At 38.2% G+C, this 9,249-nt stretch overlaps 1 long non-coding RNA gene across 1 annotated transcript; it reads left to right on the top strand.

The window, feature by feature from the left end:
• Nucleotides 1-919: 919 nt before the first annotated feature.
• Nucleotides 920-5,527, top strand: LOC129730683 (uncharacterized). Its single transcript, XR_008728906.1, has 3 exons — nucleotides 920-1,117; nucleotides 1,293-1,528; nucleotides 5,112-5,527. It is a non-coding gene; the product is annotated as an uncharacterized LOC129730683 (long non-coding RNA).
• Nucleotides 5,528-9,249: the final 3,722 nt, after the last annotated feature.

Here is a 9,249-nt window from a genome sequence, read left to right as displayed (position 1 = left end):
CCTTATAGACCTGCTTGCTGAAGCCCGTTCTTTCTTCCCTGCGACTGAGAAAGAAATTAGAATTGCACATGCTCTCCCATGAACAACATGCACGATTGAACAATGGTTCAACAGCGGTTGAGTGCTCTCTGCTTGCTGATATCGAATTTCTTTATTCCACCAGCTCACCTCGTTTTGACCTGGAAGCAACCTAACCGCTGTCAAAACCATTCTTCATTCCTCCGATTTTGACCCAGTACTAACCTGGCGTGCTGCCCGAAGCGCACTGTAAAATTTGTCAGCTTTAACCCGCCACCGCATTTGCTTAGTTGGTAAACAATTATCTGGAATCTCTTTCTCACTTGCGTCGTAAATTGTGATGTCGTTTCTTTATTCCTCGGTAGATTTGTCCGAACACAGTGGAACAAAGAAAATCGCTATTGTAATATACGATCTAAATTTAAGTATTCAAAAAGTAGAGTGTACTTTGGTTCAAATGTCAAGTGGGCCTAATGCCCAAACCCTTGTTATGTAAACATATACACAATTAACATATAAGCACAGACTAACAGACATAACACATCGAACAAATTTTCAATAAAATCATCGTTTGGATGATTCCAGTACTTTACGTTAGTAACACTAGCACCATCTGCTGTCGTGTTTGCACTGCGTCATGTATTTCGACATCAGCGCCAGCGTTACTGCATGTGTCAAATGGGGAACTACAAAATATGTATGAGATTGCATGACAGCGCCCCAGACGACGTTTTCGCGCGATGACTGTTATTCGATTAAAAATTTGAAATGAACGTTTTTTGTTGCGATGAAGCCAGGTTCCAGTGTTACGTCTGTTAGTCTGTGATATAAGGTTCGCAAGGTTTGCTGGGGAGTAAAATAAATAAGGTCGATCTCTTCGATTCAGATCGTCAGCGATAACGGACGTGTTTTAACTGTTTAAAAGAAAACCGAAAGTTTAAGAATAAAGATATAATTTATCAGTGGCGACGAGGTAAAAAAAAGTTTAAGTTTCGCGTGTGATTTTCGTTGCTGTTGCTGGACTGCGTTTTTTTTGTGTACGGGCGTTTGGCGGAGTTCTCCAGGAAGCCGATTCTTCACGGGAGCCTATTTTTGATCGGTAAGTGCGCAAGATAAAGAAAGTTTTAATGCAAAAGTAGAGCGCTATTGTTTTTTCAGAAAGAAAGTAGAGAATAGCATAATTGAAGCATTGTAGTATTGCGGTTGATGCATTGTACTATATAATTAGAGCATTGTAGTAATTGTTCTTTTGTCTTTTCTTTTGCATTATACAGCCGGTCACAAGTGACGCTTATATGCATCGGCTAAATTTTGGCATGCAATTTAGGGGATAGCAGGATACATCTGGACTATAACTGAACTTTCGGTTTTCAACAATTATTGGATTTTTGAATTTTTCGCAAAACGAAGCATCGATAAAGGAACCGATTTGGCTTGGCAAAAATCAAGAGAAGAACGCACTGAGAATAAAGGAAATTAACAATTATGATCAATAGCATTGGTTGTGAAGGTACGCTATATTATTTTTGTGTTATTCTCTCTGACATATATATTACTATTGCGATCCGGTGCAGGCATGGCGCTAATGGGCAGCGTTGATCCCTACGTCATTGGCACGTCTTTCTCCAATTATGTGGAGCGCTTAGATAATTTTTTCTCGTGTAATAATATTGAAGATGGCAAAAAGAAAGACATATTCATGAGTTTTTCTGGCATGCATGTGTTTGAGGATTTAAAATTGCTTCATCCAGGTACAGATTTAAAAACGCTTTCTTACGATACGATTACAAAAAACTCAAAGAGCGGTACGATAAAGTAGAGTCGGATACGGTGCTGAGGCATAGGTTTCGTTCTAGGAAGCAAGGTTCAGCTGAATCGGGTGAAAACTTTATATTAGCTGTTAAACTTTTGGCGGAGCAATGCGACTTCGGCGAGTTTCGTGAGTCTGCGATTAGAGACCAGTTGATTTTTGGTGTGCACGATAAAAGTTTGCAAGCTAAGTTGTTAGAAATTGACCTTACGCGAAGCGGAGAAAGAGATAAAAAACAAGGAACTAGTGATGTCTAGTAGTAGTGCTCTAAATTCGGAATACAATGGAAATGTTAATTCGGTTAGACAAAGATTGGGTAACAGAGATTCTAGGCAAAATGTACGATACAGCAATGATAGATACCGTAATAGATCCAGGAGAAGAGACAGAAGCAATCAGAGGTATGGTAGAGATTTGGATAGAAGGCAGAGGGGACGCAGAAACTCTAGTAGCGGAAGACATGTTGATTTCGTTTGCAATTTTTGTAAGCGAAAAGATCACATCCAAAAAAAATGTTTTTGGGTTAAAAAATCAACAGAGAAATTCTGTAAAGTTTGTTGAGGATGTCCCTAGCTCTGATAATATATATTTCACCTAAGACAAGTAAACGCAAACTTGTGGTAGTAAACGGATCTACCCTAGAAATTTTAGGAAGTATTTTGGTGCGAGCTATAATTAATGACAAGCAGGCTCTAGAAGAGTTCATTGTGCTCAACAGCGAACATCGGTTTGTTCCCTTGATGGGAAGAGATTGGCTTGATATTTTTTGTGATGGTTGGAGGCAGCGTGCCTCTAATATTTTTTTGATAAATTCAGTTCTGTCACCGACTTATGCAGAAAAAAACCATAAGCGAAATCAAATTCAAATATAAAAACATTTTTGACAAAAACATCTCTTCTCCCATTGTTGGCTTTGAAACTGATCTAGTGCTTCGTGAAGATGTTCCTATCTTCAAGAAGGCATATGAGGTACCGTATCGTTTGAAAGACAAAGTAAATAATTATTTGATTGATCTTAAAAAAAATAACATTATAACACCCATCAAAACCAGTTTGTGGGCATCTCCTGTTGTAGTTGTAATGAAAAAGGATAATAATATTAGGCTTGTTATTGACTGTAAAGCTTCAATTAACAAAGTTTTAATACCAAATTCATACCCGTTGCCTACAGCACAGGATTTATTCGCTTCCTTGGCAGGTTGTAAAATTTTCTGTCTCTGGATTTGTCCAATGCTTATACGTAGTTAAATTTATCTGAAGGATCACGCAAATTTGTCGTGATAAATACTACAAGAGGACTTTTCAGTTACAACAGACTTCCTCAAGGCGCTTCTTCAAGTGCTGCTATTTTTCAGCAAATTATGGATTCAATTTTGAAGGGACTTGACTCTGTCTACTGTTATTTAGACGATGTGTTGATTGCTGGTGAGGATTTTGAGGATTGTAAAAATAAGCTTTCTCTAGTCTTGGATAGATTACAGAAAGCAAACATAAGAGTTAACTTTGAAAAATGTAAATTTTTCGTTAACGAATTGCTTTATTTGGGGCACATCATTTCAGGTAATGGACTAAAAACAAATCCTGATAAAGTGGCAACCATACAACATGCTAAAGTGCCACAAAATATAGCTCAATTGAAGGCGTTTTTGGGCGTGATAAACTACTCTGGGAAATTTCTACCAAATTTATCATTAATTTTGAATCCCTCACACAGATCATTGACTAAAGAAGTTAAGTTTGTATGGAGTCCTGCGTGTGACGAAGCTTTCAGAAACTGTAAAGTTCATTTACTCAAAGCTGATATTTTAACATTTTATGACCCCAAAAAACCTATTATTGTGTGTACAGATGCATGTTCATACGGTCTGGGAGGTGTAATCGCGCATTTAATTGACGGAATTGCGAGGCCAATTATTTCACTAGTTTCTCATTGAATTCGGCGCAAAAATCATATCCTATTCTCCACCTGGAAGCATTGGCAATTGTATCAACTGATTCACTGATTATAAGCCTTTATTAGGAATCTTCGGAAAATCGAGACGTAATTCTATTTTTGTGACTAGACTCCAGCGATACATAATGGAGTTGTCCATTTACGACTTTGAGATCTTGTATAGACCATCGCAGAAAATGGGCTGATTTCTGTTCCAGGTTTTCGCTGGAAGCTGAGGTTCCAAACGCTATTGAGCCGAATTATGTAAATAGTTTGAATTTTTCCTCTGAGCTTCCTCTTAATTTCTCTATAATAGCTAGAGAAACTAAGATGGATGCATATTTACAACAAATAATGTATTTCACGGTTCATGACTGGCCAGAAAGAATAGAAAAGTCTCTAAGAAATATTTACTCGCAACATCAAGAGTTGGAAATTATGGAAGGTTGTTTAATTTTTCAAGAAAGAGTTGTAATACCATCTTCTCTGCAAAACAAAACTTTGAAACGTCTCCATGCTAATCACGCTGGAGTTATAAAAATGAAACAACTAGCAAGAAGATATGTATACTGGTTCGGAATAAATGCGGATATAGATGGTTATATAAAAAGTTGTGACGTTTGCGCAAAAATGGCTGTAGTTCCAGGTAAAAATATTACGTACCCTTGGGTTCGAACAACCAGGCTTTTCAGTAGAATTCACGCTGATTTTTTCTATTTTTAAAAGATACCTTTTTATTAATAGTTGACAGTTATTCGAAATGGTTGGAAGTGATTTGGATGAAGTATGATACAGAAGCTGAGAAAACAATTAAAGAATTCCAAAACTACTACAGTCGTTTCGGTTGCCGGATGTGGTAGTTACTGATAACGAACCACCATTTAATTCGCAATATTTCATACATTTTCTAGAAAGGCAAGGCCTTATTATCCGCAGAGTAATGGTCAAGCAGAACGATTAGTACGTGTGACTATAGAAATTTAAAAAAAGTTGTTGCTTGATCCGGGGATGAGGAGCTTGGCTCTTCAAGATAGATTAGACTATTTCCTATTTAATTACCGCAATAGCTGTCTAACTGAAGGGGGTGATTTTCCTTCGGAGAGGATATTTAATTTTAAACCAAAAACCTTGTTAGATCTGACAAACTCCCACAAACATTATAAAAAAATGTTGGTACCCTCGACAACTAATAACAAAGATAATTACACTCAATACGGAAAAACTCTCATGGATCCTTTCTTGAAATTAGTTGCAGGGGACAAGGTTTACTACAAAAATCCTAAACTAAATGAAACATAAAAATGGGTTGAGGCCAAATATATTAAAAGGATTTTTACGAATGTTTTCCAGATCTCGATCGGATCAGTCTTGGTCTCGGCCCACAAGGGGCAGATTAAACTCCCAAAGAAGTCTGAACACAGGCGCAATGTGGCGTTTCAGATGGTGGACCATACGGCGCGAACACTCAGTCGAGGCACGAAAAGGCGACATGAGGATTCCGAGGACGAAGAGCCGTTTCATGGATTTTCACCCGGCATGGAAACGCTACTGCCAAACAGAAGTGAAGTACACCCACGAGTATTTCAATCGAATACGCGGCAAAGTGCAGGAGTTTCAAATGGCTCCACTCGAAGTAACATTAATGAAGGATTGAGAAGATCTACCAGAGCTGTGAAGAAAAGATTTGATGGATGTTTTATATATTTCAAGTGATACTATATTTAACTTGAGTTCTGAAATTCATATGTAGAAGATAGATTGTAAAATGTATTTTATAGTGCAAAATTTAAATAGATATTGAATTAAGTTCAATCTTGAGAGGAAAGGTATTGTAATATACGATCTAAATTTAAGTATTCACAAAGTAGAGTGTACTTTGGTTCAAATGTCAAGTGGGCCTAATGCCCAAACCCTTGTTATGTAAACATATACATAATTAACATATAAGGTTCGCAAGGTTTGCTGAGGAGTAAAATAAATAAGGTCGATCTCTTCGATTCAGATCGTCAGCGATAACGGACGTGTTTTAACTGTTTAAAAGAAAACCGAATGTTTAAGAATAAAGATATAATTTATTAGCTAGGTAACTGACTGACAAAGACTATCTAACGAATTTTGCACGCTTGAAAAAAAAAAATTTTTTTTGACCGGAAGATTCATTGAAACAAATTATTTCACTTTGTCTGAGTTGTTGAACACCACTATTGGTGGGATAGTAATTTCAAGTTTCCGTAACAGATCATTTGTAATTTTTTTTTTAATAAATCCACACTCTTCAGCTTAGTTAGAACGCATACTTTTAATATATAGTTGAACCTTGAAACCAGAAATTGCATGACCTCTAAGCTAGTGATCTCAATTTCAAAAGCTGAAAGCTAGAGATGGTCGGGTTTGGCATTTTTCAAACCCGTACCCGACCCATACCCGAATTTTTTTTTCCCGAAACCCGAACCCGAAACTTTGTTTTTCGATCAGACCTGAACCCGACCCGAACCCGAAAATTTTATTTTTGTGAAACCAGAACCCGAGATTTTTTTTGAGGGGTAGATTTTTTGTACCAATTTGAGGCTGCACTGAAGCTTTGGGCCTCGAATGGTATTGAAATGCTAGTGTTTTTGCAGTTGCATGAAATTAGACATCATCATCTTACAAAAATGCTTATTTGATATAGTCGGGTTTCGGGTTTTCAGACCTAAACCCAACCTTTTTTAAACCCGAACCCGAATTTTTTTTTCCCACCAAACCCGAACCCGACCCGTACCCGACGCCTTCAAAAATTTTCAAATCCGAACCCGACACTTTAAAAAATTTACAAACCCTAACCCGACCCGAACTCGACGGATACGGGTCGGGTTCGGGTTTGAAAACTCGAAACCCGACCATCTCTACTGAAAGCTTCGTTGCAGACCAAGGAGGAGATACTAATATTAAATAAACGGAAACTTTAAAAAATAAATTTAACAAAACCTGTATGAACATCACGTAGAGAAAAATTAACTTGTTTAAATATATCCTGCAAGTAAAAATGTTTCCATCCAACATTCTGAGTTTGCTCGATACAGATTTTTAATACAGATTTTTTGGCCCAAAATACAGATATACAGATGTTTTTAAAGAAAAATACAGATATAAATGTGGCAACCCTGCCCGTATCCCAGCACGCCACGATGAACTGCACTCACTGCCCTGTGGGAGTTTATTTTTGTAACTGAGAGAGTGATCCCTTCACGCACACTGTGTATAACGACTTATTATATCTACAGCGACGGAAGCGATGAGACACTTCAGTCGGTTGCCAAACCCCAAATGTGTATAACGGAAGTGCTCCGTTGAGCTATATTCACTTTACGAACTAATTTCATTTTTGTCATATGACTTACATTTTAAGTTTAGTAAAGCGGGTAATGTATGTAGTTTTTCGAGAAGAGACCACTCTCTCAGTTACAAAAACAAACTCCCACAGGGCAGTGTGTGCAGTTCATCGTGGCGTGCTGGGATACGGGAACACAATAGTAGAGGGTGATTCGTCTTTGGCTTAGAATGAGTTATACCTTTCCCAGTAGTTTAATTGGCCGAAACACCTTGTCGGAGACAACGGAGATTGCGGGTTCGAGTCCCGTCTGGACGAGGGAAATTTTTTTTTCTAAGCCTAAAAGTCACACCTTCTATTCCCGTTCATTTTTGCATTCTCGAAAAACTACATACATTGCCCGCAATACTAAACATACATGGGACTGTTATGCATTTATGGGCAGTTCATGTAGGTATTGGTATTTGTATGCTGTGGTTTATGACAGGAGTATGTGTTTTTTTGTGAAATGTTCATGGATTATTGTGTAAGGGTATTTGTACGTTTGGTGTGTTATATACTATGGCTATAGCAGAATTAAATCTTTACACCCACCATAGTCCCACGGCAAGCCTACGTTTGTGCACTCAAGCACATACCCTTTAACTTTTTTCCCTGTCGGGGACATGTTACCACTGCGACCAGTATTTAGATCTATTGTGGTGTGTCCTCTTTTGCTGTATACCTTTTTGAAAGATATTGAACACTACATTTTTTTTAGTGGACAACATCTTGTATTAAGGCTTTATCCCAATCTGGTATTATTTTGCTTAGAAACTCTAAAACTGTTTTAGGAGAACTAGCCCATATTTCCGAAGGCTCTATAAGCCCCTTCCCAAGGAACTGACGCCTTCTGTGAAATATTGCCACGCACTCACTCAGCAGATGTTGAGAGCTTTCACTCTCTATACTACAAAACCTACAGTCATCATCATCTAGTTTTCTTATTTTTTGAGGTGGTACTTGCATGGACAATGACCAGTAATCAGTCCAGTGTATGTGCGTAAGTCTTTTTTAGAAAGATTTAGCAGTTTCCGTGTAATAGATAGATTTGGTTTGATGAACCGCTTGGCTTGCCGAGCTGTCGTGGTGCCATTCCAATTCAGCAGCACCTGCTCTCTTTTCCATTCCTTCAGTGCCATATTGAGAGAACTGTTGGAAACACCACAGAACGGTTCAGGGCCAATAAATTCATCGCTGACCCGAGTCTGGCTAACTCGTCTGCTTTTTCATTTCCTTCAACACCGCAACGCCCCGGAACCCAGTCCTTATTGCATTTAGCCAGTTGCTGAAGCATTTTTACGTAATCTCAGACCAATTCGGAGGAGCAGCAAACAGATTTCAGAGCGTTCAAAGCCGCTTGACTGTCAGAAAACATGCATATATTAGCATAACGATAGTTTCTTTTTAAACAAATTGCTGTACATTCTAAGATAGCGTATATTTCAGCTTGAAAGACTGTGGGCCATTTTCCCATTGCTACTGAACAATTCACTCTAGGACCTGTGATTCCAGCACCTACCCTGTTTCCTAATTTCGAGCCATCAGTATAGAATATTATAGAGCCGTCTGGGGTGCTGGGACCTCCTCGTTCCTATTTACTACGATTTGGTTCGAATACAGTAAATAAATGATTAAAGTCGTATTTCGTAACCATCAAATCTTCATTTTTTAGTATATTGAAGTTATAATCTTTCAAAATACTCAGGTGACCATTTAGATCTCCATCAAGCAGCCTAGTCATGCGACTGAGTCTTAAGGCAGATTTACCTGCAACCAGTACAACTTCTTGTGATAGTGGTAGTAAATTGAGTAGTTCGTCTAGGGCCTTAGACGGGGTGGTCCTCATTGCACCAGTTACCGCCATAGCGTCAAGCCTTTGTAATTTTTTAAGTTTAATTTTCGCACTTTTTTGTTTGGCTTTCGGCCACCAAATTAGTGCTGCATACGTTATTCGAGGTTTTATTATAGCTGAGTAGATCCAGTGTATCATGCTTGGTTTGAGACCCAATTTTTTAGCAAAAGTTCGCTTGCAGGCCCAAAAAGCACAAGTAGCTTTATTAAGGATTTGCTCCAGATGAGCATTCCAGTTTAGTTTACCATCCAAGATCACTCCTAAGTATTTAGTTCCATTGGAAA

Source organism: Wyeomyia smithii, chromosome 3 (genome assembly GCF_029784165.1).
Source record: "Wyeomyia smithii strain HCP4-BCI-WySm-NY-G18 chromosome 3, ASM2978416v1, whole genome shotgun sequence".
Classification (NCBI taxonomy): Eukaryota; Metazoa; Arthropoda; class Insecta; order Diptera; family Culicidae; genus Wyeomyia; species Wyeomyia smithii.
This window is presented reverse-complemented; position numbering and strand designations above follow the sequence as displayed.